This window comes from Corvus brachyrhynchos, unplaced genomic scaffold, assembly GCF_000691975.1.
Source record: "Corvus brachyrhynchos isolate BGI_N302 unplaced genomic scaffold, ASM69197v1 scaffold80, whole genome shotgun sequence".
NCBI classification, from domain to species: Eukaryota; Metazoa; Chordata; class Aves; order Passeriformes; family Corvidae; genus Corvus; species Corvus brachyrhynchos.
Window position 1 is genome coordinate 6,734,717 of NW_008236769.1, and position 25,835 is coordinate 6,760,551.

Consider the following 25,835-nt stretch of genomic DNA (forward strand, 5'->3'; position numbering starts at 1 on the left):
AGATTGTTTTCTTCAAAGCCAGAAAAATTAGAAACATTCCTAAAATACAAGATTACAATATTTAACACAATAATTCGAGAAATAGTTTGCTAGCCAACAGGTTTTTTCAGCTCATCTATCTGTATCTGAAAAAGTCCAGACTGCAATAAGTATACTTCACATCAGTAAAATGGAATCAGTTATCTGATACTCAACACTGATTAAGCACTTTTACCTCTCTTTCTTAGATATATGTAGCTAGACAGCTCTGAGGTTAGAATGGCAATTTTGTCTAACAAATGCAAATAGATTATTTAGTATTTAAATAAGGCGAAACTAAACAATGTCATCCAGAAAAAGCTTTGTTATGCAAAGCTTGAGAGACAATCTGCATCTTCCTGTGTTTTCCAGCTACATAAATTCAGTCCCTCCCCTGCATTTTCTAACCTTGCGTTCAAAGCGACTCAATTTCCCTTCCTTGTCACATGAACACTCTCTTCTTTGCAGACATGAGTGTGCCCTGATCAGATCAGATCACAGCACCTCTTTCTCACTTAGGCTCCAGCCCTGAACCGACTTAGTACACCAGACAGCGAGTAACTCTCCTGCAGTTTCCACCTTATCTGTCCCCTTTGGTTTTCCATTTGCAAGCTGTCTTTCGTGACCTCCGAATTCCCAGCTCTTGCTTGGTCGTTTGTTCCCTCTCAATTTGTCCTGTGACTCAGCCACCCGAAGTGCTGGGAGCTCTCCTGCTGAGGGTCCTAAAGGAAAGGTCAGCACTTAGTAATGCCAAGGCTTGTTACCCAAGTAGAAAACGCTGGTAGCAGGGCTGCTAATTGGCAAACAAAAGCAGCATGCAAGCAAGAAGCTTCTTTAACCTCCTGCATCCTTTGCAGCATTGCTGTCCATGAAACTGGTCCTGTCACATGCTGTGGGACACCCTCATATCAGGAATTCACCATGGTTCCTCAGTTGCCACTGCTTGTCCTGTTGCCATCCTGCATTCCTTTCCAACCTCTAACAAGATTATCTGATATGAAATGCTGATTGTTGCTTGTGGATCCATGAGAACCACAGGTAGACAGAATCACAGAATCACAGAAACACAGAATCACAGAATGGGTGAGACTGGGAAGGACCACATTGGGTCATCTGGTCCCACATCCCTGCTCAAGCAGGGTCAGCCCAGAGCATGTTGCCCAGGATTGCATCCAGATGGTTCTTGCAGATCTCTGATGAGGGAGACTCCAGAACCTCTCTGCGAAATCTGTTCCACTGCTCCTACACAGTAAAGAAGTTCTTCCTCAATACTCAGGTGCAATTTCCTGTGCATTAATTTCTCTCCATTGCCTCTTGTTCTATTGCTTGGCACCACCGGGAAGAGCCTGGCTCCATCCTCTTGATGACGCTTCCCTTCAGATACTTAGAGATATTGGTGAGGTCTCTTGTCAGTTGTCTCTTCTTGAGGCTGAACAAGCCCAGCCCCTTCAGCTTTGAAGCTCGACTACAAAACTAAAAGAGCTGTGTTTGGAGAAGGTTCACAATAAAAGAAAATAAAGGGGGTGAGTAAATGAGCTACAAGATAAATCAGGTGCTCTATGTGCTTCTCTTGGAACAGTTTTTCTTTGTGTGTTACTAAATTCACAAGCCCTTCTGCCACCAAAAACGTTGGCATAAATCAAACTCTTTAACACTATTTTTAGTGTTAGATTGCAGGCATTACTTTATTACAGCACTGGATGCATGCCAGATCTTTCCCTGAACATGCATAAGAACTTTCAAAACTTTTCACTATTTGTACATTTCAGCAAACAATGAAATTAATGTTCACTGGCTCTAATTTATATAATTCTCTTCATTAATTATTATTCTATCTTCTACTGGTTGTTGATTGATTTCTCTCTTCTCATGCTAGTTAGCCCACATTTTTAGGTTTTTTATTGCCTTTTTTCCAGATACAGAGGGTTTCAGTACAATTGTTGAAATGACTTTGTCAGTTTCTTCTTTATCTCAGGGTTCTGCAAAATGTCCTTGTGGTTCATAAATTCTGCATTCCTAGTGTCCAGTTTCAGCAATATATCTCTCCCCCAGGTGTGAGATCATTGAAGCATATCAAGGTTGGTTACAGCTGTTTTAGTGAAACTTAAAGTTTCAGTAATTTTCCCAAACTGTGTTCCCACTAGAGCAGCTTGTGGCAAACCCGAATCAACACATAGAGGTAACCAGGGTGATCACCAAGCCCCAGCTGAAATGCAAAGGGTGGATTTATTTCATTACCTCACAAACAACACCATGCAGCAGAGACACAGGCTCTGCCAGGCTTAGTTCATCCTGGGAAATAGAGGCACATGAGGACACGGGCTCTGTCAGACTTAGTTCATCCTAGCAGACCATGAGCATGGGCAGGGGCTCACTGCCTGCCCCAGTATATCAAAGGGCTTCACACATGCACAGTTTATCCCAAGGCTGTGCTTTCCTGATCTCTCCCTCTCCCAGCAGGAGGCTCAAGTCTGTGTGTTGAGAGTGTGTTATCCCTGCACAGGAACCCTGCTTCCTCAAAGCAGGTGGAGGGCAACACTAGGCATAATAAATGGAGTTTGCCCACACTGACATCCTGAGCAGAACTATTCCCTCCTCACCAAATCTTCCAGTTTTAACCCTTTCCTCCCAGCACTTGCTAAATGCTGGCTACAATGACAGGGTGGAAAATTATACTGCTTATGATTAATTAATACAATTAATTAGAAAAATTTATTAAAACAATTAATTGGAAAAGTTATAGGGAAAGCTATATCATTTCCAGTTTTCCCCCCAAAAAAGTAAAAAAAACAATGTACTGGAAAACCTAAAAAAAGCCAAAACCCAGCAGTGATAACCCAAGTTGAAAATGAAGAAGGGGGCTTTTTTGAGACAAACAGAATTTCTCTCTGAGCCATTGCAGTACCTTCATATAACAGCTTCTCCTGCCCCCTTTCAGGACGTTGATAAAACTACAGCCAAGTGGATATGTTTTTTTACTCCATAGGCTGCAGTAATGCAATCGTACAGTCTACTGAACTCAGGGAATGCACTTTGTACAGCTAAACTATGTTGGGTGGAACATTTTGGCTTCCAGGGTAAAAATATACTACTTTGTAAGCATTCAGAGCACTTAGAGAAATGCAATCTTTGTTTTCCAAAATCTGCACACAATGGCAATAGTCAGTATTTAAAACAGCAAGAGCAGAAGTTTCAGTTCTGAGTTTCCCAGCCTCGCATATTGCAGGCTTGGACTTTGAAGGAACCGGCTGAGTCGCTGCTTTGCGTTTCTGCAGCTGTTCATTTGATGCTGTTTGATACATTCCCTCTTCAAGTGGCTGAGCAAAGTGCAGGTTTCTTTAGATACAGGTTGCTGCTGATAAGCAGATCTCTTCCTCCTGCTGCTTTGCTGGCTTAGAGGGCATTAGAGCCATTGAGACTGGTCAGAAGGAGGTTTTACATGACGATGTTCGCTTCTGCATGCGCGTCTGTGCGGGCCGTCCGCCCCGTCCTGCCTCGGGAAATCACATTTGGAGCCTGGCGGAGGAGAAAACACACGTCTCTCGCGTTTTTCTGTCCTCTCTTGCGCCGGCATTTCTAGTATTTCCACCTGCATCCCCGTTTGTCGGTGACCTCACCACCCCACAGATAGTGCCTCTGCTCCGCCCCAAAGCGCACGGCATCCAAAGCCTCGCCCCCGTGTTCCTGAGCTACGTGGCAGCGCCTGTGCTGCCTGTCAACAAGCAAAATGCGTTTGGATGGGCTGCTAGCAGGCGATGAAGTGTGGCTACTTGGGTTAAGTTAGTGGCTCCTCCAGCAAGCAACCAGATTTTACAGTCTTACAGGAAACACTCTCCTATAGACCTCAGCTCATTTATCAAGTTGTTCAATTTGGGAAATAGATTTAAGCATATGGGTGAAGGTTGTGGGTTGTGTAATCACATAAACCTTGATCCTCTGGGAAGTCAGGTCAACAGATGAAAGTCAAGATGAAGAAAAGAAGAGCCAGCTGAGAGTGTGGTCAGGGCAGAAACTGGAACGAGGTTGAGCCAGAGGAGACTGGAACTCCTGCAATGGCTTTTCAACAGACAGGCTGTGTGCAGTCATTAATCTGGGGGTAGCTTGGGCACTTTTTGAAGGTCAGCAAGCAATGTTTACCTGCAAGAAAGAGACCAAAGGTGAGCTAGAGACCCTTCTGGCACTGTGTTCCCTCCTGGTGGCTGAGCTAAGAAAAGCCCCTGGGATAAGGGCCTGGGGCCTGCGGCTGTCAGCCAGCACATCTCCAGTGGCAGCCCCCAGGAAGGAAGACAGTGGGGACTGGTGAGCATTCCAGTGTACCTTACAGCTGCCTAAAAGAAAATGGGGAGGAGATACCAAGTGAGTGAAAGCAAAAATTAATATTCAATCAGTTAGCTTCAAACCACACCCAGTTATCAGTCAGCAGTTGTCCCTCATCATTTATTTTTGTGGCTCATAGCTATTCCTTAGAAAATATTTGAAACTACCTAGGGATAGAATAACAGTCTTAGTCAAGCAGTAAAATGTGTTCATGGTAAAGATGTGTCCTGTAAACCAATACAGCAGGAGAAATCTGAGATAGAGTGTTGCATTTGACACAGAAATTAGAGAAATGGTGCTTAGCCAAATACCATTAACATGTCTTAATACTATTTTCAGGCCTTTCAGATTTCAAATTTCATTGCCTTAGACTTCTGTAGGTATTGCAACTATTGCAAGAGGTTTTTCAGATAACTACCCATTCTGTGAAATTTTGTTTTGTCATCTATGAGGAAATTAAAGACAGAACTATCCCTGTTAAATCTGTACATAGTTAAACCCTGTTAAAGCTATGGAGATCTTAAATGACATTCTTTATTTAAAATAATTTTACTGTGTGACTTTTTCTAAAAGGATCTTAGTTTCATAATAACGAAAATATTCTGTAATGATGCAAATCCAGACTGCTCAATCAGTGCCTTTTTCTTTAGAATAATGAAGAAGGGCAAAATAGGAATTGGGGGCCGTTTTGGGGTTTTTTTTTCTCCAATAATTCAGAAATCCAAGTCATCATTATCACTTGTGTTTTACTTTTGTATCTATGGACTATAATTCCTGAAGAAGTAAAGGTGAAGAATTAGTAGAAGGAAATGTTTTTAATCATTGTCAATGTTCTAGAATTAGTAAATATGTGTTTCCATCAAGCCTGAGAACAGCATTTTCTTTCTGCTGCTTAACATCCCAAAGCACTGGAGCTGCTCTGTCATCACAGAGCACCATGAATGGCATGAGATGTGCTTTATGAAATATGAGCCCTTCAATACAACCCTGAGACATGATGTGGTATCAAAACTGCCTCATTTTGGATCAAAATCACATTTAAGGGGCATCTTTTAATTTCTTAATTAATTTTCTTGAATTTGTCTTAGAAAGAGATGAGAAGATTAAAACTTTTTATAGCTCCTGGCTTACTTTTTTTCCCAAGCCTGTAGATGCTGTAAAGTATCTCTGACATCTGATAGTTAAGAGAGTCAATGCTGCACCCGTACAATTTAAGAGAAGAATGTAGTTTTTAGGACAGTCTTCCAGCAAGCCTATTACTCTAGAAGTTATTTCCCCATTTATCTTTTGATGCAAAAGAATGTGAATTTTAGAAAATGCTGCAGAGTCACAAGTTTTCCATACTTAAGACATTTGGTTTTTAAGTTTCCTGCTGCTATGGCAGCTTTAGCAATAAATGCATTTTAAATGCCACTTTGATGAGTCACAAGTGTCTGTTGAACTCTCTTTGTGGTGAACTACCATTTCACTTCCATTCAAAGAGTCTCATTGCTCTTTTACATTAATCATTCACTCTCTCCAATCTAATACTAAGGAACGAAGAGGTAATGTTTCCTATTTGTGCAATCACAAAAGAAATCTTACCTAATTCCTTGATTTTCTGACACAGTCATAAGCATAGTGAGAGGAAACATTGCATCACATTACCAAGCAGCTCCAAAATGGAGCCAAAAAAGCCTTGGGTGCTCACATATCTGAAAGACAGCTTTGTAAGCATCAGGTACAACACACTGAATACTATGAATTCCAGGTTATCATCCCTACTGTTTATCAGAAATAAGATCTAATAAATAGTCACACTTGCTCCCTATACACTACATCTGTAGATATTTTTATTTTACATGTGTCCAGAAGAGAAGGATGGTAATAAATCACTTGAGATGAGGCTAAAAAATAAGCCTTTTTAGTATAACCACTTTCCACCCCACATACTTAAAGTTAGTCTCTTCCCTCGGGAGCTTTAAACCTCTTTAGTTCTATAGAGAGTCTCACAAGGCCAGAGATATCTGGTGATCTGTGGGAGCTTACACGAGTAATTGGGAAAATCTCTTAGGCTTCACCATTTAACTGCCTATGACTGGTTTGATGGCATCAGTCTGGACAGTTCAGAGAACAACTCAGGTTGGGAGAAGAACTGTGCTGGCAGAATATTAAACACCATGGGGGCTTCTGTTTAAGGACTGATATACCTCAATTTTTTTGAGGGTTTTATAAGCTACATTGGAAGGAAATAGATAAAAACGGCTTGTAGTGGGGAAGGACTTAGATATAGATGTATTCTGAATTTTTTTACACGTTTAGTCTTGTAATCACTACTGAAAAAATGTGCACTGTTGTAGAAAGGATTTCTATTTTTAAATAAAAGTCAGTTAATTTACTTTTAGCAGATAATGGATGCAGGTAATCTTTTGAATACACCTAATGAGCTTATTTGGCTTTTTGAAGTCAATTTAGCGTCTCAACAGGCATCCTTAGTGATATTTTTAGTTGCAGTAAATAATTTCATAAAATAATGAGGTTTCCAACTGGGAATTTAGTCAAGTTAGAATTCCAAGACTAGAATACATTTCCTAGCAGCTGCAGATTTTTTTCAAAAGAAGTACAGTCCTCATCTCCCTTCCTGGAAACTATTCAACATAAAGGGAACCAACACAGTAAAATTCCAATGGAGACACTCCTTATCCTGTTACTTTACTGTAGTGCATTTTAATCTGCACTATTATTGCTAAAACATGGCCTGGAGCTAAACTGATTAAATTTATTAAGTTCTTAAATTTAACTATTCTTCTACATAAGATCTTGAGTTTAGACTTGTAGATTTAAACATCCATTTTATTCTAGAAGCAAATTAATACTCTGTTTTCATATTATTAATGAGAGTTTTTTGGACTCCTGTTTAAAAAAAAAGCCTGAATCGCCCCAAGACCCCATCTACCTCTTCAGCTACCAACAGAACTATAAAGCCCTTACCCAACCCCCATCACTGACCTATTCAATAACACAAAATGCTGCATAGATTGCTAGTGCCTTTAGCTATATTTCTGCAGAACTAAAATTAAGAAGTGCAAATGGCTCCACTTTTCCATTGTAATGCAATTTTACCAATATTAACTTTACTTAATTCATATTCCTAATTTTTTATAACAAATATTTTTCTAGGCACTTCATAACATGATTAGAAACATCATCATGTCTCTGTTCAATTCTGTGTTTAAAAGTCAGTCATTAACTGATCAAAACAAATTATGGATGTATGATCCATTCTTTTTATGCTCAGAAGTGAATTCCTTTCTCACTGTCATCTTTATTCCAAGTTTCAAAGGCAGGATTCAAAATCCACTGCAGCTGATGGAAGTATTTCCATTGATTTTCACTGGGCTTTGGTCAAACCCCAGATGTCAATGAACAAGCTGAAACTCATTGAATTGCCTTGTTTACAGAAGTGATGAAGCAGGTCAAAATCCTCATTTAATCTCACTGTGCTGGATAGGCCACTGATGAAAGAGCACACTAGCAAAAGGCAGATTTTAAAGAGACAGACCTGAAACAACCTGCTGTGCAAGTGTCATTTAGTTACCTTAGCTCTCTGATCTTAATTTCTCTTGATCCAACCTGCTACAAACTGAACATTTGAAAATAAACATAAGGCTATTTCTATTCCCTGTCTTTGTTTTCAATTACCTTTGATGTTGGCCAAATGGATGTATGTACACAATGTTGTAGAGTGCAGTGGGAAGACCTATAGGCTTGAAGGGAGTTCTACCCCATGGGTGAGACTATGTGGCCCTGTCAGACCACCCAGGGAAATCCTTGCCTCCAGCTGTTTCCCTCTGCCCAACAGCCCAGTGTCTTGTGTAGCCCTTTCCTCTCATAGACATCCTTCTAGGTTTGAAGTCAGCAGCAATTGAACTGTCTCTGCTTTTTCTTACTACCCCAACATGCACACATCTATCTTAAAAGTGCATGGTCAGTTGGATTATTACATAGGTTATGTAAAACTAAGTGACTTTTAAAAGTAAGGCACCACCAGTGTTCACTCTGCTAGCAGCCCCATCACTCATCATTTAATGAATCTGTTCAGAGGGGGAGTCTGAGTCTCCACCTACAGAGGTGAAGCCTGAGATGGCCAACTAAAAACAGAGACTAGACAAAAATAAGAGAACAAAAGTAGGTATTTATTTGAAGGGCCTTCAAAGGTACACCCTGGGCAGGCCAAAGGCTACACCCAAGATGGACCCTGGGTCCTGAGTTCTTCACACTTTTGTAAGTTTGGTTCTTTGCATATCAGGGTTAATTGTCCAATTATAACTTAAGTTCATGATGTAATTATACCAAATTTGTCCCCCTTTGGAGGCTTTTAGTTTACACATTTTGGGGCCTGGTGTCCTTGAAGAGCAAACCTAGAGAGGTTTGCTATGTCTAACCAGCATGAGAGAACAGCAGCTAACAGGCCACATGAAACTTCAGAATTACCCACTAAGCAGTACAGGATTTGAAAAATAAAAAAGTTAAAACTGAAGGCATCAGAGGAAGAGACTCCAAACTGCAGGATAAGCACAGCTGACAGCCAGCATATGAGTAAAGCAAAGCTGAATATGAAGCAGGCATTGCATGGCAGGCACACCAGTTCTGAAATGAGGAATAACAAAGGATGAGAAGTCAAGCTATTACCTTTGCACACCATTTCTAAAAGAAACCATAATTCTCACAAGTTCACAAACCTACATGAGACTTCAGGTGAGAGACCTTCTGTGAGAAACCATCACAGCTTTGTTGTCTCCAAATCAGTGACCATTTATGTCAGCTGTCAGTCCAGGAAGGTAACCCAAAACTTGGGATGGTAAATTCCTCTGAGGAATTTACTTCTGTGCTAAGGGTCAATATAGAAGCCTCATGTGGTTCTAGCTGATGTTCATCTCCACGAATGTTACCGTAACCTTTGCAAGTAGAAAGCATATTTGGTGGTTTATTCATACTCCCAGTATGATCTTAAATTAACACTATCTTTCATGAGGAAAAGATCAAAAGTTCCTAAGGCCTCTGGTCCCTCCTAGCAGCAAACACACACAGAATCTTCTAATGCAAATATCATATCTGTCAGCACAAAAGAAGAAACCATTCATATCAGTGTCAGTTACCAAATGTGTTTCTGTGTTTAGAATTCATGGTAATTTATTCTAATGATTTTTTAAAGAATCTATACAAACTGTTTAAATTTCTATTTGTTCTCATATCAGCTGTTATACAAGATCAGGTCTAGACATATACAAGATAGGGTCTGCTGATTTTAGCAACTGAATGCTTGGATGCAAAATGAGCAGACTGACTCATGAATAAGCCTCTACAGAACACCCACACGTTACAATATTTTCCTCCATGCTACTGCAAGAACACAAAGAGGAAAAACAAACTCAATAGAAAGCAAAATTAATTCTCTTGGGATTGTTTCAATCAGAATTTTAAGTGTCCTGAAAGCCTGAAAACAGTTAAATGGAAAAATATACTCAGTTGGTAGTGCTGTACACCTCCACGGGAGTACTGCAAGTATAGAAATGAGATATGGTCATAACAAAAATTAAATCAATTCAAAAGCCTTTTTACTATCTCTTTAGTGTGTAATTGCACATACAATCTGAATCAGGTATAATATTGTTTCAGTGCATTGACTCTTATCCACAACCTCAGGACAGAAAATATCTGCTTTTTTCTTCTCTTCTCCCTATTGGAATACTACGTGTTTTGCCTTCAAAATTGTTGACAGCCTTTTTCCCCAGGGAGGTTTCTTTAATGAATGTTTAGTACTATCCCCAAGCAGTTAATGGTGAATTTTTGGTCAGAACAGAAGGGGTTCGTCATGGAAGAAGACGGGACAAAAAGGGGAAAAGCCTTTATTGCAATTTCCATCTCTGTGACACTGATAGAAGAGAATCTTTTGCACATCCATATGCTTAAGGCGTTAATGCACAAGAGAGGCAATGACAGGGGAATTAGTGTCAATACAGAATGTTATACAGGTCTGCATTGCCTCAGATTCCTGAATCTAAAAAAATATTGCAGCATGACCAAGTGCATTTTGTCAGATGATGACATAAGTTTTGTAAAAAGCAAGAATAAAGAAAATAGTCAAATTTGATACCTAGATTCCACATGGAATCCACATGCTACTGAAGGAAAAGTAGATAGTTATGAAGGATTTTCAATGAGGAAACCAAAGTGGAAATAGAATAAAAGATGATAGATCTAACTTTCAAAAAAAAAAAACCACTTATGGAAATCTCTTTGTGGAAAAAAGTATAAGGACATTTATTTTTAAAAAGGAACTGCATATTGTCTAAGGTAGAAATCTTAGGACTGTCTTGTATGATGAAAACTTGGTTGAATTAAATATGTCTCTGCATAAAAAGGGGGGATAGTAACCTTTTCTATTCAAATAAGGCATGGCTTTGAAGGAGAATTTAAATTGAGTAGTAGCCTGGAAGCTTTGATTTACATCAAATAATTGGATATGTACTTCCAACATGCAAAGCAGGCAGCAGCTGAAAATGATCTGAAGCAAAACAGGATTTTCAAAATCATAACTGAATTATTTGGAACAAAGACCATGAGTATTGGGAGCAAAACCAGGAGTGAGAAAAGTATTAAAGTGCAGATGATTCACATAGGAACATCTTATATATAAAATAATAGCCTCTCTGACTGCTACTGGAATTGAGAATTTTATTGCAATGTCAACTAGGTTGTCAAGTGCTCAGGTCAGAAAAACAAATCAAATGCTAGAAATGACAAAGAAAAGAATAGAGGGCAAAACAGGAAACATTATTTTTTTCCCTATATGAGCCCCATGTGCCTGCACCTTAGGTATTCTGGGATGACTCTTCTATTCCAGGGACTGGACTGGGTTCAGAGAAGGGCAGCAGGGATGATCAAAGTTAGGACCAGCTCTGTGAGGAGCAAGTGCCAGCATGAGAAAGAAACTGCTGAGAAGGGAATACAATGGAGGCCTCTGCAGCCATTAGCAACACAGAGAATAAATGAGAACAATTGCATTTTCAACAGTTGAAGAGACAGCAGTATTACACTCAAATAAAGCAAGCAGGCAGCAGATGCAGAAGAAGCAACAGGAGGTGATCTTCCACACAATGAGTAAGTAAGCTATAAAAATTCTAGAGATAGTGTTGTTCAATGAAAAAGTGTATATGGATTCAATAAGTGGTTGGGCAAATGCAAGAAGAAATATCCACAGGGGACTAAGTTAAGGGGCATCACTCTCTGAAAATACCACTACATGATCCCTGGGTTTTGTATTCTGCACAAGACATCTGCTGGTGGTTGCTGCAGATTGATGGGTTAGAAGGACCATTGGCTTAATGTGTCATTTTTATACTCTTAGGCTGCTGTAATTTTGTGCTTCTGTCTTAACAAATTTTGTTTGTATTGTGCATTAGGTTGATGCACAACACAAATTACCTTCCACCTGTCAAAAAGGAGGAGCATCAAACAGCTGTTGCTAGGGATCTGTAAACTAGAATTAAATAACAAGTTATTGATAGTGATTTTACCATCAAAAACAGCAGTAGGCATTTCTTACATAAAAGTGGGTTTGATGCCACACAAGCAGAAGGAATGTTACAGGTGATAAAACAAGATTTCGACTTAGAAATCCAAAGGCATTTGGGGTGCTTTAGCATATGGGAATTTAAGTTACCCGTTGATACTTGGCTCAGATTTCAGAAAACAGCATAATTACTTTATAAATGTTATATAATATGAATACTTAGCATATCTTTATTCATACTATCCCTCTAAAAAACAACTTTATAGTCCACAAGAACTGATCAAAAGCTTGGCACCCTTTTGATGTTAGATAAGGTAGAAGCTTAGAGACAAGAATTTCATTAACTAAGCACAGAAATGAACAGCAGTGTAAGTATTCTTTAGGAAAGTAAGCTATGAATAAAGTGAGAAAAGCTCAGTGAGAAGGTCTGACCAAAACTATCTTTCAGAAGTAGCAGCAGAACGACCAATGACTGAAAACAGTTAAGACAAAAAGCCTGTAAAACTCACTCCTTTGATTTTACTGGGAATAAAGTGTCCTTCAAGTATTAGTGTTTCTCTGTATCTTCACTAATTGAATTCAGTTTCTTGGCTGAACTGATTTAGGGGAGGATTTACTGCTCATAGAGCCTGGCAGTGCTGCTCAGCAGTCCTGCATTGATTGTTCCTCAGGACAATTACACTTCCTTTGCAAGGCTGTGGAGGCAGTAGGTGGAGGATGATGGATGTGGGCTGTATATTCAAAGGCTGATATAACCTCCTTAACATCTGACTTAACATCTTGGGCTTCTTCTAGCATTAACAGTCAGAGCTGGGGTCCTTCAGAAACAGGTTCAGGAATTAAATTCCAATTTCACTACTTTGAATGTCTCTCTGGACTGCTTATCTCTCTACACTGACTGTGCAGGGAGCTAAGGCACTGGGGCTTGCTATGCATTAGCTTAGCAAATTGAGCTTTGGGACACTACTGCCCTTTGAAGATCTGTCACTGCATGCCAGAAGCCTGTTGGCTTTCACAGTAACATCACAAAGCCCCCAAGAGTGCCAGAGAGGCCAAGAGCAGAGGCTCCAGCTTGGGTGGAAACACAAACCACAGAAGGTCAATGACTCATCGGTGCAGGAATGCAGCCTTGGGAAGAGCTGGTTTGGGGAGCCGGGCATTGCAAATAGAGCAGAGATGTATCTAATGTATGTAAACCATCCTGTACACAGTGACAACACAAGATAAAGTGTAGATAACAGACACAGTCCCTACTAGGGAACAAAGGAAGAGCAGAAATTGCTCCAGCATCCTCTCTTCCAGTTACAGAGGAGTAATGTCTGAGTAATGTCACTTCATCATGGCTACCACCTCCCTCACCTTTTGTAATGATGGAGCACTTTCTGATTTGCCATCCTCTCCCTTTTGCTCCCAGATCCAGCCATTTTATGTAAAGAGTTTTCCTTTATCAAATCCTCAGGTTAAGTACGTTGAAGAGTAGTTTGTATCTTTCTGTTTTCTGCTTCTACTTTCCCACAGGACAGTGTGATTTATTACCCCAGTGGTTTATTACCAAACCAATGTGAAACAGAGTGCAACAGTTGTGATGGTGTGCATGCATTGGAAATGTTTAACAGTTCAGCAGTGAAATTAAAACTATGAGATGGCAAAGTGAACTGTGAAACTGCCTATTATATGAGACAAAGAAGAACCAATGACTCAATGAAGGTCACTAGTTTTTCCACAGTGTTTAAAAAAATGACACTTGAACATACACAAAAAGTCACTTCCAGAGTACGTAGATAACTGGATTCTACCTGTTTAATGTACAATACTTGGCAATAATGGTTGACCTGTGAAACTGTCTCTTTATTCTTTCATAGATGGAATATGCTCTAGATAGGACATCCCATTGCTGAGTGGACTGGATTTTGTTTGTCTCCCTAAAAGGCTTCATATGTTTCAGGAAAAGTCTTCCAGATGAAGTAAAGTAAACCTTATTTCTTCTACATTTCCTCCTGTATGACTATTCTGACAATAAAGCAGCTCCCATCACCATTTCTTTAGTTATCTCCTTCATCAGGCACTCTGCCTGATGTACACCTTAGAGCTTGCTGCATTTGAAGTTGTATTGTTATTGCCACACCTTTGAAAGATAGGATCTGGAGTTCAGTCATCACAATGCAAATATCACCCCAAAGGAGGTGCCTCCCACGCTGTTCTCAGCCAAGTGCCATGATGCACTGCATGGGTGAATCTCATTTGCATGTTTGTATTGAGGATTCTGGTCAAATACACAAACTTCAGAGCTCACCAGGTACAGGCTGGAGAATGTTTACTTTTTCATTAATAGCCAACATAATAGAACAGTCAATTGCAGGATGTATCTGACAAAATAAGCTCTGTTGAAAGGGGTGAGAAAGCCCTTAGTTTAGGGGAGAAGTGTCGCAGCAATCTCCAATGATATTAGAGATGGAGAATTTCAAGAAAGAGACCAATAAAGGAATTTTTTTCTGATAAATGTAACCTTTGACATAAAACGTGGATGAAGAGAGAAGTTTCTGATGGTGTAGGCCAGCATAGAGCCTACAACAGGCTGTCTGATTGCAGGTAGACTTAACGGGTTTGTTAGTTTGTTTTTTAATTTTGGTATAAAAAGGAAAAAGCACACTTTTCTTTCTTTTTTTCACTGATGTCCTTTATAAACATTTATAACTGTGTAGCTGTCCTGGCTGTTTGAGAAGTTGTAAATAAATACTTTCCACACCAGTTATCTTAACCTAAATCAAGTGAAAGAGGATATCAACCTCTGGATAATATTACACAACTTTTGCCCTTAAAGGTAGGAAACTGAAATTTTCAATGAGGACATTTTGTCCCAGCAGTCCCATTTTGTTTTGGGATATTCAGCTGGTAATAAGTTTTTTTCACAACAGCTGCTCAAGTCAGTTTGAGATCTAGGATCATATGAGTCAAGAAAGATATTTCTTCTGATGATTAGCTGAAGCTCTCTGGGCTAGTGTAACACACTGAGGGCTGTGCCTGACACCCAGCAGTCCCCAGGGTATATCTAGCAGTTGTCACTTCTTCATACCGCTTAGCACGCTTTTTTCGTTAATTGTTAGAAAGCATTAAGAATTCCTCTCATGCCTTCTATCCAGTAATCATTATTATACTCATTACCGAGTTAATTGCAGTAAGCAGTCATGATTTTAATACTTATTCTGTCACCTGTTTAAAAGAAGTGCGTATAAGCGTTAAATAATACAGCTACTTAGTAACAGCATTGGAAATGTAATTCAGATATCTAATGGAAATATACTACTCTCTAAGCTCACAATGCTAGAATGCAACAAAAAGCTTGTTACGTTTTAATTAAGGAACAGTTCTTACAGCTCAAGTTAGACTAAAAGCATACAAAAGTATAAACCAAGCTAAAACTTCCCATTGCATCTTATTTTAGGTGGAACTACAACCTGAACTAAGCATATAACCAAAAGAACAGAGCATGTGCCTCAACCAGGGGTATATAAAAGAAAGATAATGGACAAAAGAAAAGAGAAAAAACCAATGTGTTGTCTTTAAATGACATTGTCTCACATTTCTTAATGTAGAATGAGCTACCTCAGAACAGAAACAAAATCTAAGAAACATTACTGTTTGAGTACTTTCTTCATGTTAAACCTTTTTTGTATCAGATGAGAAAGACTTCTTGGAAAAGAGACAGTTAAATAGGACTAAATTCTTCATATGCTTTATACTGAAGAAAAAAAATGAAGCAAAGTTCCAGCAGTTCATAAGAAGAATACAGTAATACATTATAAACTGCATGTTAATCATATGAAAAGTATTTGAAAGGATTAAGGTCATATCCAGTCAATATGCAGCCAGATCCTCCTGGGTTTTACCTTGTAGATTGAGTAGCATAAATACAATTTTACAAATGAGTCCCAGCTCAAACCCTGTTGAAAAACAGCAGGAGAAATGGTGCAGAGTGGGACAGGAGGATGCTCCATGCCTGCACCTCTACCTGTGTCCTACTTCCACTCCAGGCTCTTTGGAGAACAGTGGCAGTCTGAACCCATGCTTTTGTTCTCTGCCCTCTCCTGTTTTTCTGGTTTTCCTGCTGTGCTGTGGCTCTGATGATGCTGCTCAGCCCTACTCCATCAGCGCATGAGGGGGTTCCCAGAGCAGCATCCAGCAAACTTGTGGGGTGAGATGCAGTGCACTGAGTGTTAACAGATCACTGAACCTTTTTGTTGTGGCTCCAGCTATGCTACTTGCTAAAAGTTTCCTGCCAGTGATACACTGCAATAGTGAAGGCTACAAATGTATTACAGCTGTCAGCCAGCTGTAAATAACAACCAGTTGCATTCAGTGCATCAGACCTGTGCAAGAATAGAGCCTGAGGAATCTATTTTGTTTGGAATAGAACCAAACCCCAGCCATAATTCTGTCCAAATGATTAAACTGAAGTTTCAGTGCATTTGAAAAAGAAATTAGGATTTCTATTGAAAAAAGGTTAAATATTGAAAACCTTCTTGATGAGGACAAAATGCCAAATAAATGTACATTTGCAGTCAGGACACAGCTGTGGAAAGTTGCCTCAATTTAAGTCACTGATTGAGGTGTGGGAAGTAAAACAGTGATTTCAGTTACTTCCCCAAAGAGGAAACTGGAATGAGAAGTTAATATAACAAGTCATTTGTTTACTCCCCAACTCCAGTAAACACGGCTCAAGCATGATGATTTTTGCAAATGAAATTTGCAGATGATTGAAACAGTGAAAAGCAAATCTAAAAGTAGTGCAAAATGAAGCAGAAACAGATCACAGTATGTGGGGAAGTGGTCAAGAAGATCCAGATAAGCATCACAACAACTCAAGTGGCAGCTGTAGCAGAGATCAGTTGATCAGTGGAGGCCAGGAATGTAACACTGAAGGGAGGTTGTTCCTTTGCCCAGAGATTTGCAGCTACAGACTTCACATTGATAAGAGTTCTTGACAAAGCAATACAACTTTTAAGAGACAATATATGATATTTATCATGATTATAAAATGTAAACTGTAGAGGCTGATACTAGATTATTCTAACATTTATAAGATTTATATCATGCCTGAGCTACTTCTTTGTTACTTTGGGCAGGAAATGGGCTTGTCCTGGCAGCAGCAGGATGTGATGCATTAACAGCCGTACTGGAGCCTGCTAAAATAACAGCAAAGATTTTCAGATCCAATAGCTGTCCTTCCATTACTCTTATAATGCTTTATTAAAAGTGCCAGCTGGAAACATCAACCATCTCCTTTGTTGCCAAATAATTACCAGCTTTAATAAGAACAGCAAGTTAAAAAAAAACTTGAATGGGCATTTCTGGCTAATGTCTATACCTAAATATCAATTTCTGCTATCAAAAGAGGACAAAGTCAAGGTAGAAGTTAGAGTACCATGGCCTTCACGTTTTATAGATGAAGTCCTTCATGAATGTGTCTACACTATAGTTTAATTTTTCATGTGATGAATACTGAATTCTTTCACTTGTTGGCACATTTGAACTTTGATGAAATGGAGATTTTGTGTAGAAAGAAGTAAATAACTGAGCAGAGGTGCCATTTTAACCTTAGTGGAAAATAGAAAGTTAAATGGGTCCATTTTGTTCTGAGCTTTGACAAGAATTAAAATATATGTTCTTCCTTTCTTTAAAAACTTGCTTGGAGAAGTGCCGTCAAATCAAATCTTTCTACATCATTCTTTACCAATAAATAAACATTTTCAGCATTTAATGCAGTTAACAAACAAGACCAGTTCCTCTAAACTGGAATTCAAGATACCTTTTATTTTCCCAGACCACCTGCCCCCAGCCCATCTGGAACCCATTCTGGTTCTGTCTTCTGGAAAGTTAATACAGCTATTGATTAGCCATTGCTTAAAACAGCACCATTTACGTGACAGTAGTAAGTGTCTTTTCACATAAGGTTAAACATTTGCATTAACTGATTTTTCAGAATTATCCAAGATAAATTTGTCCTTATTTTCTTCGGTATGGCTGTTAGCTTAATTTTTTTTTCTATAATGCCCCAATTCTTCTGGAATCAAAACACTCACAGGGTTCATTATACTGCAACACTCAGCAAAAATGCTGTAGAATTGTCCAGGATTTCAATTTATTCAAGGGCCGTATTTTAGTTCACAGTTACATCTGTGAATCTGACATTCACAAAATACAAATGGTGAGATTAGCATGCTTCTGAGCAGTGAAAGATAAGCTCTGTCTGACCTAAATCATTTCAGAATAGTAGAAGTTATTAGCACAATGTGAGTCTTTCCCTTTACGTGACTTACATCCTGTTTTCAAGTCCAGTCTAGTCAGGGTGTCTCTATAGCCTTTGAAATCTAATCCATGACTTTTCATAGGACTGTGGGTGGATTTGGCTAGAAAACTTCTCAATGATAGATATTGTTATAGTGCAATTTTATTCTGAAACACACCAAAATTTTCTGCCTAGTATTCCTCCTCTTGTGGATCCCTCTTTGAGAGACAGGAGTTATAAATTACTATGAGCCTTGCCAATAGTGTGTTTTATTCAAATATTTCATCAATTAAGGGGAATTTTCTTCAGATAATGTGAGGGATATGAAAGCTAGATCCCTTGTTAGACTGCTTTTTAAACAATTTCCTTGCAAGTCTCAAGGCAATGAACTGATGCTTCCTGTATGTCACTTTACTCTCTATTTTCAGCATAGAAATGAAACCTGAATTGCATATATTAGTATCAGGAAGAATCAAAATGTTGAAGCTGTGGGAAACTAAAATACCAAATTTGAGGTCCACCAGCTGGTTTTTCCACAGATGACAATGCAGCCTAGTTCAGAGCTATTTTCTAAAAGCTCAGCCTGCCATTCCTGTAAATGAAGATAATTTACGCACTGGACTTGTAGCAGATTTCTTGTAAATGGCCTGAATAATAATCACTCTTGGGACAATATTTCTGCTTATATTATCCTTGTGTGCCATTTCTCAGCATTGCAGTTCTTGTATTTGTGTGGTTGTTTACTTCCCTTTAGCAGAAAGGGAATGATCATATGCTGTGGCCTCAATATGACACAGGCAGAGCATGTTCCAAAAACCACGTGCATAATCTTTGTGGAGAACTCACACATGCTGCTACAAGGCACAGAAAGCTTGTTTCTTGCTAAATGTCATTTTCTTCTCCCACAGGGCAGAAATAGAGAGGCAGAAGACAGGAAAAGAATCACAAGCAGCTGAAGCCCTCTCCTACATCCTTTTCCATTATTTTGCCATGCCAGAGGCAGTAGCTGACCTACGTGAGTAGGTGACCTAAGATCTGGAAGATGAATTGGCCAGATGACTTTCACAGACCTTGACTATGCAGATGGTATGATCAACTGGAAGAACATCAGAAATACTTGAACATTTGAGTCCAGATTGCCCTGTGAGGTGGTCTCCTCTTTCCATTGCATCTCCTGAGATGAAACCAATTTCATGCAGGGCAACATCACTTGCCAAGGCCTGCAGTCCTGCCCTCCTGGGCAGCATTTGCACCCCTTGGCTACTACTGCCTCTGGATCAAGACTGAGCTGCCATACATGTCCCTTGGCTGTACCATGTATGGCTATGGCTTAGGTGGTAAAATGATCAGGGGGTGTTGCTGTCTGCTGAGGACAAGTAAACAACTGCTGAAATGCCATCTCAGTGCATCTTCTGCCTACGTTCAAAATGGCAATTGTTTTAGTGTCAGTATTGCATGAAGGATGTGGATTAGAGCAGAGTTCAAAGCTCCCCAAAATGTGTAGTGAAAAAGCACAAGAGGGAACAGTGCTCTGTCAAGTTACCCAAGGTTTTTGAGAGAATAATCAAAATTTTTATTGATCCTTTGTCCTTTTGAGACCCCTGAACTTGGACCACAATTTCTTAAAATTATATATCTGTCTTTTTGCAGCCTTTTTAAACTTCACAAGTATCTGTCAGTCCCTCCATGAGCCTCAGATCATCAGGACTTGCCATTAAAAAAGCATTATTGGGCAAATCCCCTTTTGGTTCTGTGACCAGAGAACACAGAGGGAAATTTCCCCCAGCTGTGCTCAACGCTGGCAGGGAGCATCTCAGAGCAGCGCAGGTAGCTCACACACATGGATGGCAACACTGGCAAGCACTGTCTGAAAAATGAGCTCCCCTCTCTGCAGTAGGGCTTCAGCCTCATCCAGGGGGGGTGGGCACAGTGGTTGCCGATGTTTGGTACAAGAGCAAAACCCTGAAACCAGGCTCATGTATGTATGGGGTGATTATTCACTTTCTCTCCTAGGACACTTAGGGCTGGAACAGCATCAGACAACAATTAGTATAGACAGCCATGAGCCTGCATCTTAGTGTGCTATACAAAATTAAAAGTTTCTTTTGCCATTTCTCTGGCAAACACTTGCATTTATTATGCAAGGAAAACTGCCTTGGCATCTTGATTGTGAGAGTTGTTAATTTTACAGAACAATCCCTTAATGGGCAGGAACTCAAATATAAACACATACTGCTGGATCTGTTGCACCTCCCTGAGAACATACACTAACATCTGTGCCAAATATTCTTCAAAAAAGAATTGGTTGGTTTCAGGGTTTAAAATACTGATAGTAACACATGCAAATTTAAAGCAGGCTGTGCAATCTCATCACTGGGACTCTATGCACAGGAATCCTGGCAATTGTTTACCTCTCCTATGGGCTTGTTGATGTACTTGAACAAATCACTTCATTGCTGGCCCTGTGTCACCCCCAAGAATGCCTGAACTGTTGTTAGACACCGCCAGAAAAAGGAGCAGTGACAGGTATCTTAATTCTGAAAATACTGTACCAAGAAATCACATATCCTTCTAGGAATTAGAAATGTACCTGATTAGAGTGCCTCAGAGACAACTAATCCTGTGCATCAAAACATATCTCCAAATCTCAAGTTGAAAGTCTCAAAAATAACTTATGCAGGTAATAATTATTCTGCATATGGTGGAGATTTGACCAACTAAAATAATACAGTGAAAAAAATCCCATTAAAATACAAAAAAATGCTAAGCAGAAAAACTCCTTTTTTACTATTTCTATTCTCTTCATGACAGAAATATATTGTACCCCCAAGTGTCACATGGGGATAAAAAGACTGAACTCCTCCAAATTTCTTTAGGGTATCTTTCAAAAATTAAACATGCATGGAGTTTTGTAATTTCTGATCACACCCCAGTACATAGAGAAGTACAGACATGAATTAATCTACCCATGAAATTCAATAACACGTTTACATGTTTGAGAATGTGACTCATCAAAACAAGCAGTAAATAAATGCTTAGAAAGAAATTATAGCTACTGTTGTTTTGACTGACAATGAAACCAGTCTTGCAGTCACCTACTGCTCTTACTGAAGCAGGAAAGAGTAAGAACGTAAACAAACTGGCTTAAACACTGTAGTCTTAAAAACATTAGTAAATAAGCAAATGAGAGAAAATACTGAATCAACTGTATAGAGACGAAAACCCTCAATGGTTATTATAGAGAGAGATATAGATGCACAGTTATATCATTATAGAGAGAGATACAGATGACCAGATGTATCACTATATGGAGAGATATACATGTATTTAAATAAGCCACCCTCCCCAACCGGTTACTGTTTAAAATAAATGCATAAAATTGTGAAGAAATCAGTGTTCTTAGAAACCTGATAAAAAAACTAAGAATGTGAGACAGGGAATATTAAGATAAGTGAGAAAATATTTCTAGGGCTTTATGAAGAAAGCTTATAGTATGAGTTAAAAAGTTTAACATAATAACTGTGGGTGGGGTTTTTATATCTCCTTGAGGAATGATACTACCATGATACTTGCACCAAATTCAGTGCAAGATTGACGTCTATAATGCTAATTATTTTTTAAAATTAAGCTTCCTGTTTGTACATATAAAGAATGTTAGATATCATGACTAATGAAGATATAAAAGAGGATTTTTATTTAAAGGCTGCAACTCAGAAAAATAAGGTAGCCTGAAAAAGCATCAAATCAAATCAAGCCTCTTTAGCAAATAGAGAATTCATACATAATCACATCTATAATCTCAAATATAATCCATACAACTACAGAAAAAGGATTTGCTTATGAAGAGTACCACATTTTGCTACTTATTCATAGTTTGAACAGGGGATGGATAAAATGGAGCATGACATAATTCCAGAACCTGTCACAATAATGGCAAACCTCCAGTTAGACCTTCAAGCCTCCTTGAGACAGGCATAGAGACATGCAAGTGTGAGCCAACGCTAACCTTGGAGTTCTGTGGTGGCTCTAATCTAAGAGTTGACCATAAAAAAGGATATGACATAACCCTGCTACTTTGGCACCTCAGTAATTCAACTTGCTCCTCCGGTTAGATTTTTGATGATGAGCAATGGTTTTTGGCACTTCTGGTCCCAAAAATACCATTCTTGTTTTGCTGAACTATCGAAACAGAGGCTACCCAATAAATCAGACCAGTAATGTGCAGTATTGCTCTATAAATCAGCAGTTATGTTCCTGGATTATCTAGTAGGCATCTGCAAAAGACAATAAAGAGAAAATAAATGCATTTTCAGGCTTAAATCGCCTTCAAATAACTCTCAAGTGCTGGAAGAAAATATTTATAAGCTTGTTAATTGAAAATGGTGCAGATGTTGGAAGGAGATTTCACCATAAGGCAGCTCTGAGAGACCAAATGAAAACTGGAAGGAGGGACTGTAGAGTTCTGTACATCCTTAGAGACATTACACTAGCTTGATGTTAAAGTTGTTAAGGACTACACTACAGGGTACCACATCTCCAAAACAGGCAATAGATTATCCATGGACATCATCTCTAATTGTCCTGAATACAACCACTGACTGCATTAAGCAGTTGGCAATTATAACTGGGATTAATGACTGTGACAGTTATGACCATATTCCTCTTCCAATTAATGCTGTTCTATGACAGGAAAGATGCATTTTTTACATGCTCTAGTGGTTAATGTGAGGGATGTCTGGGGAGTCCAAATACGTATGCTTTGAATTCAGTCATTTTTGGACCAGAGACTACTAGCTAAATTGCATCCTGCTCCACATTGCTCCTGAATAATAATATGAATTGGGAGTCTGGACAACTTATTAGGACATGGATGAGCTACGTTTAAAATATTGAAGAAAGAACTTGTATTACCTTCTACTCTTTGCTTAGAAATATTTGAATTTTTTCATGTATGCAGTTAGGGCTATGTAGGAAGACAAAAACTGCTGTTGTAGCAATATCTCTTTCTGCTCATCTCTTGTGACAGCAGCTGTCTCAGTGACTGTTTATTATCCCAGACTCCTCAGGATTAATAAGCCAGTGCCTTATTCTGTCTCTTAAACTTTAGGTTTTTACACCCAAAGACTGTAAGCTGCAGCAACACTGTAGTGTTTGCAAAATGTCTTGTTCCCAGCAAGCATGCAGGAACAGGAAGGGCCTACACTGGCCTTCAATTCTTCACTTTGTGTTTCACACCTGTCATCTGTGTGCCACCACCAGCTGAGATTTTGTTAGCTTGTATGGGGAAGGAAAAGTATTGTGGGCAGCCCAAGTGACCATATTGGCTGGATGAGTTCCCTTCCATTTTTGTATGGGAGATACCTGGCATTTCCAGAGATGAAAAATTCCTACGTGAAAAAGACAGTCAGAAACTCTGCACTTTTTGAAGAACACCTGTCTCCACTGAATTGGTCTTTTGTCCTTCCAGAGTTGTGTCCAAAACATGAAACTTAGAACACGGCATCATGAAAGAAAGAAGTGGCGGTGGTTTAGAGATTTCAGTTATGGAATACTCTGCAGCGAAAATATACACAGTGTCCTTGTGCAGCTTTTATCTTAGAATTATCAACCCTAATATAATTAATGCCCAAAGAACTAATTAATCTGTCATTCCTCTTCTGTATGGCAATGCAAAACCCCTCTCCCTGTGGGTCAGTATGCAGGATTCTTGCCACATAACCATTTTTCCCCAGATAAAACAAAAGCATTTTCCTCCCCATGTTGATCACTGATTTCATAGCAAATAAATCATAATGTCCACCCTAGCAGTGGGTTTCTGGACATGCACTAAAAAAGGCCACAAAGGAGTAACAGTGTTTGTGACTGGCCAGCTACTCCTTTGCTAAGCATTAGGTCCACCTAGTTTATTATTTTCAGGATCAGGGAGGAATTATTCTCATCCACTCCCTTCCTCCTCTAGCAGATTGGTCTGAGCATCAGGATTTCATCCTCCAGGAAGTAGAGAGGGATAGAGAGAGGGAGTTTCTTCTTGTTACTGCAGTGCTGCTGCTTTGTATAAGGTAAAAGAGCCCTCGGGGCTGTGACTGACTTTATGAGATACTTGGAAATTCCACTGCAATTCATTGGATTGTAAGATTTCAGGCCTTTCTATTGTCTGTCACTAGTCTGCTAGTAGTGGTTTCTGTATGATAATTTCCCTCCAACACCCTTGTAAACTTGTCTGTTTTCTGTGTTATTTTTAAGGAAATAAAATGTAATGCAGGAAGAACCTAATGAAGTTTGTGACTGGTTTTGGGCCCACTGTTCCTTAGTTTATTTTAAAATTTTGGATTTTTCTTGATCCAGATAGGATGATAATGCACTTATTAATTCCGGATGTCAGCAGACAAGAGTATAAGGAATTCCAGTGACTGGATTTTTTTTCCAAATAATACAGGACTTCAAAAACTAACTGCTGTATAGCAAAAGGCAAGTTTGGTTTGTCTACAGAGCAAAGAATCTCTGCCACAACTATTTCTATCACATAATTGCAGACTGCTATTTTTTCAATGTAAGCCCATCTGCAAATACTGTGACTAATGAGCAATTGTGTTTGAGGAAAGCTCTATTACCTGACAATTTTGTGGACAGTTTGTTCCACCTCTTCACTATTTGTCTCCACCCATAAGCAAGATACAAATGATAATTTCAAAGCCACAAAAACAGACAATCTTTATTTTCACATTGTGTACCAGTTTATATCATCTGGCAAATCTTCTCTGTCTGTAAATGAAAATGCTCAGAAAAGGTAAGGAAGGGAAGACCATGTCTTTCTTCCTTGCATAGTTCTGGGAACATTTGGCACTGGGAGACCATTTGTCTGTCCTTTTCTCAAAATACATTATTTTTCTTTTTCCAAATAGTCAATGACTGTTTACACGGTTCAGAGAATTTGTATATAGTGGCAGAAAAAGACAATAATCTGCTGCAAGAATGAGGGTTTGTATGAAGGTGTGTTAACACACAATTCAGGCATTTCATTGCATTCGTTCTCATATAACTCACCCAAAACCTATTCTTTTAAAGCCATTGTACTACTTTAAGGAGGAAAATAATTACAACTGTATGTCCAATGTTCAAAAATACCAGTCATATCTCTAAAAGAAATTATACTATTGTGATCAGAAATCTGTATTTAATACAAAGAGGTATTTTTCTTTTCCATCCAGCTTTCCTTCTATTACTGACAGCATTTTAAAAAATCAGGATTATTTTAAGGCCCATCAAAAGCCTAATGGTTAAATCTTCTTACCTACCCTAAGAGATTAATGTCAGCTAAAGGGGCTAGGGTGACATAAGCATTGCTTCAGAAGCCTCTCTTCTCCCTGGGTAGACTCTCCTGGCTGAATGTCTCGGTTTTGAAAGACAGGTGTCTGCTAAGGAAGGCAGAGGCCCCCCTTGAAGTGGCAGATATAACCCTTTTTCCCTCCAAGTTATTATATTTTGAAATCAAGAGCCTTTAGGCGAAGATGTGGGAAATAAGAATAACAGTTCTTTACTCTATATATATATGTATATAACCAGTCAAACAAAAACAACAACAACTCTGGCAGTAACAGCAATCACAAACCCAGTCCCAGCCTTCTCGGCTGTCAGGCTATTTCCCCTCGGGTGCAGTTC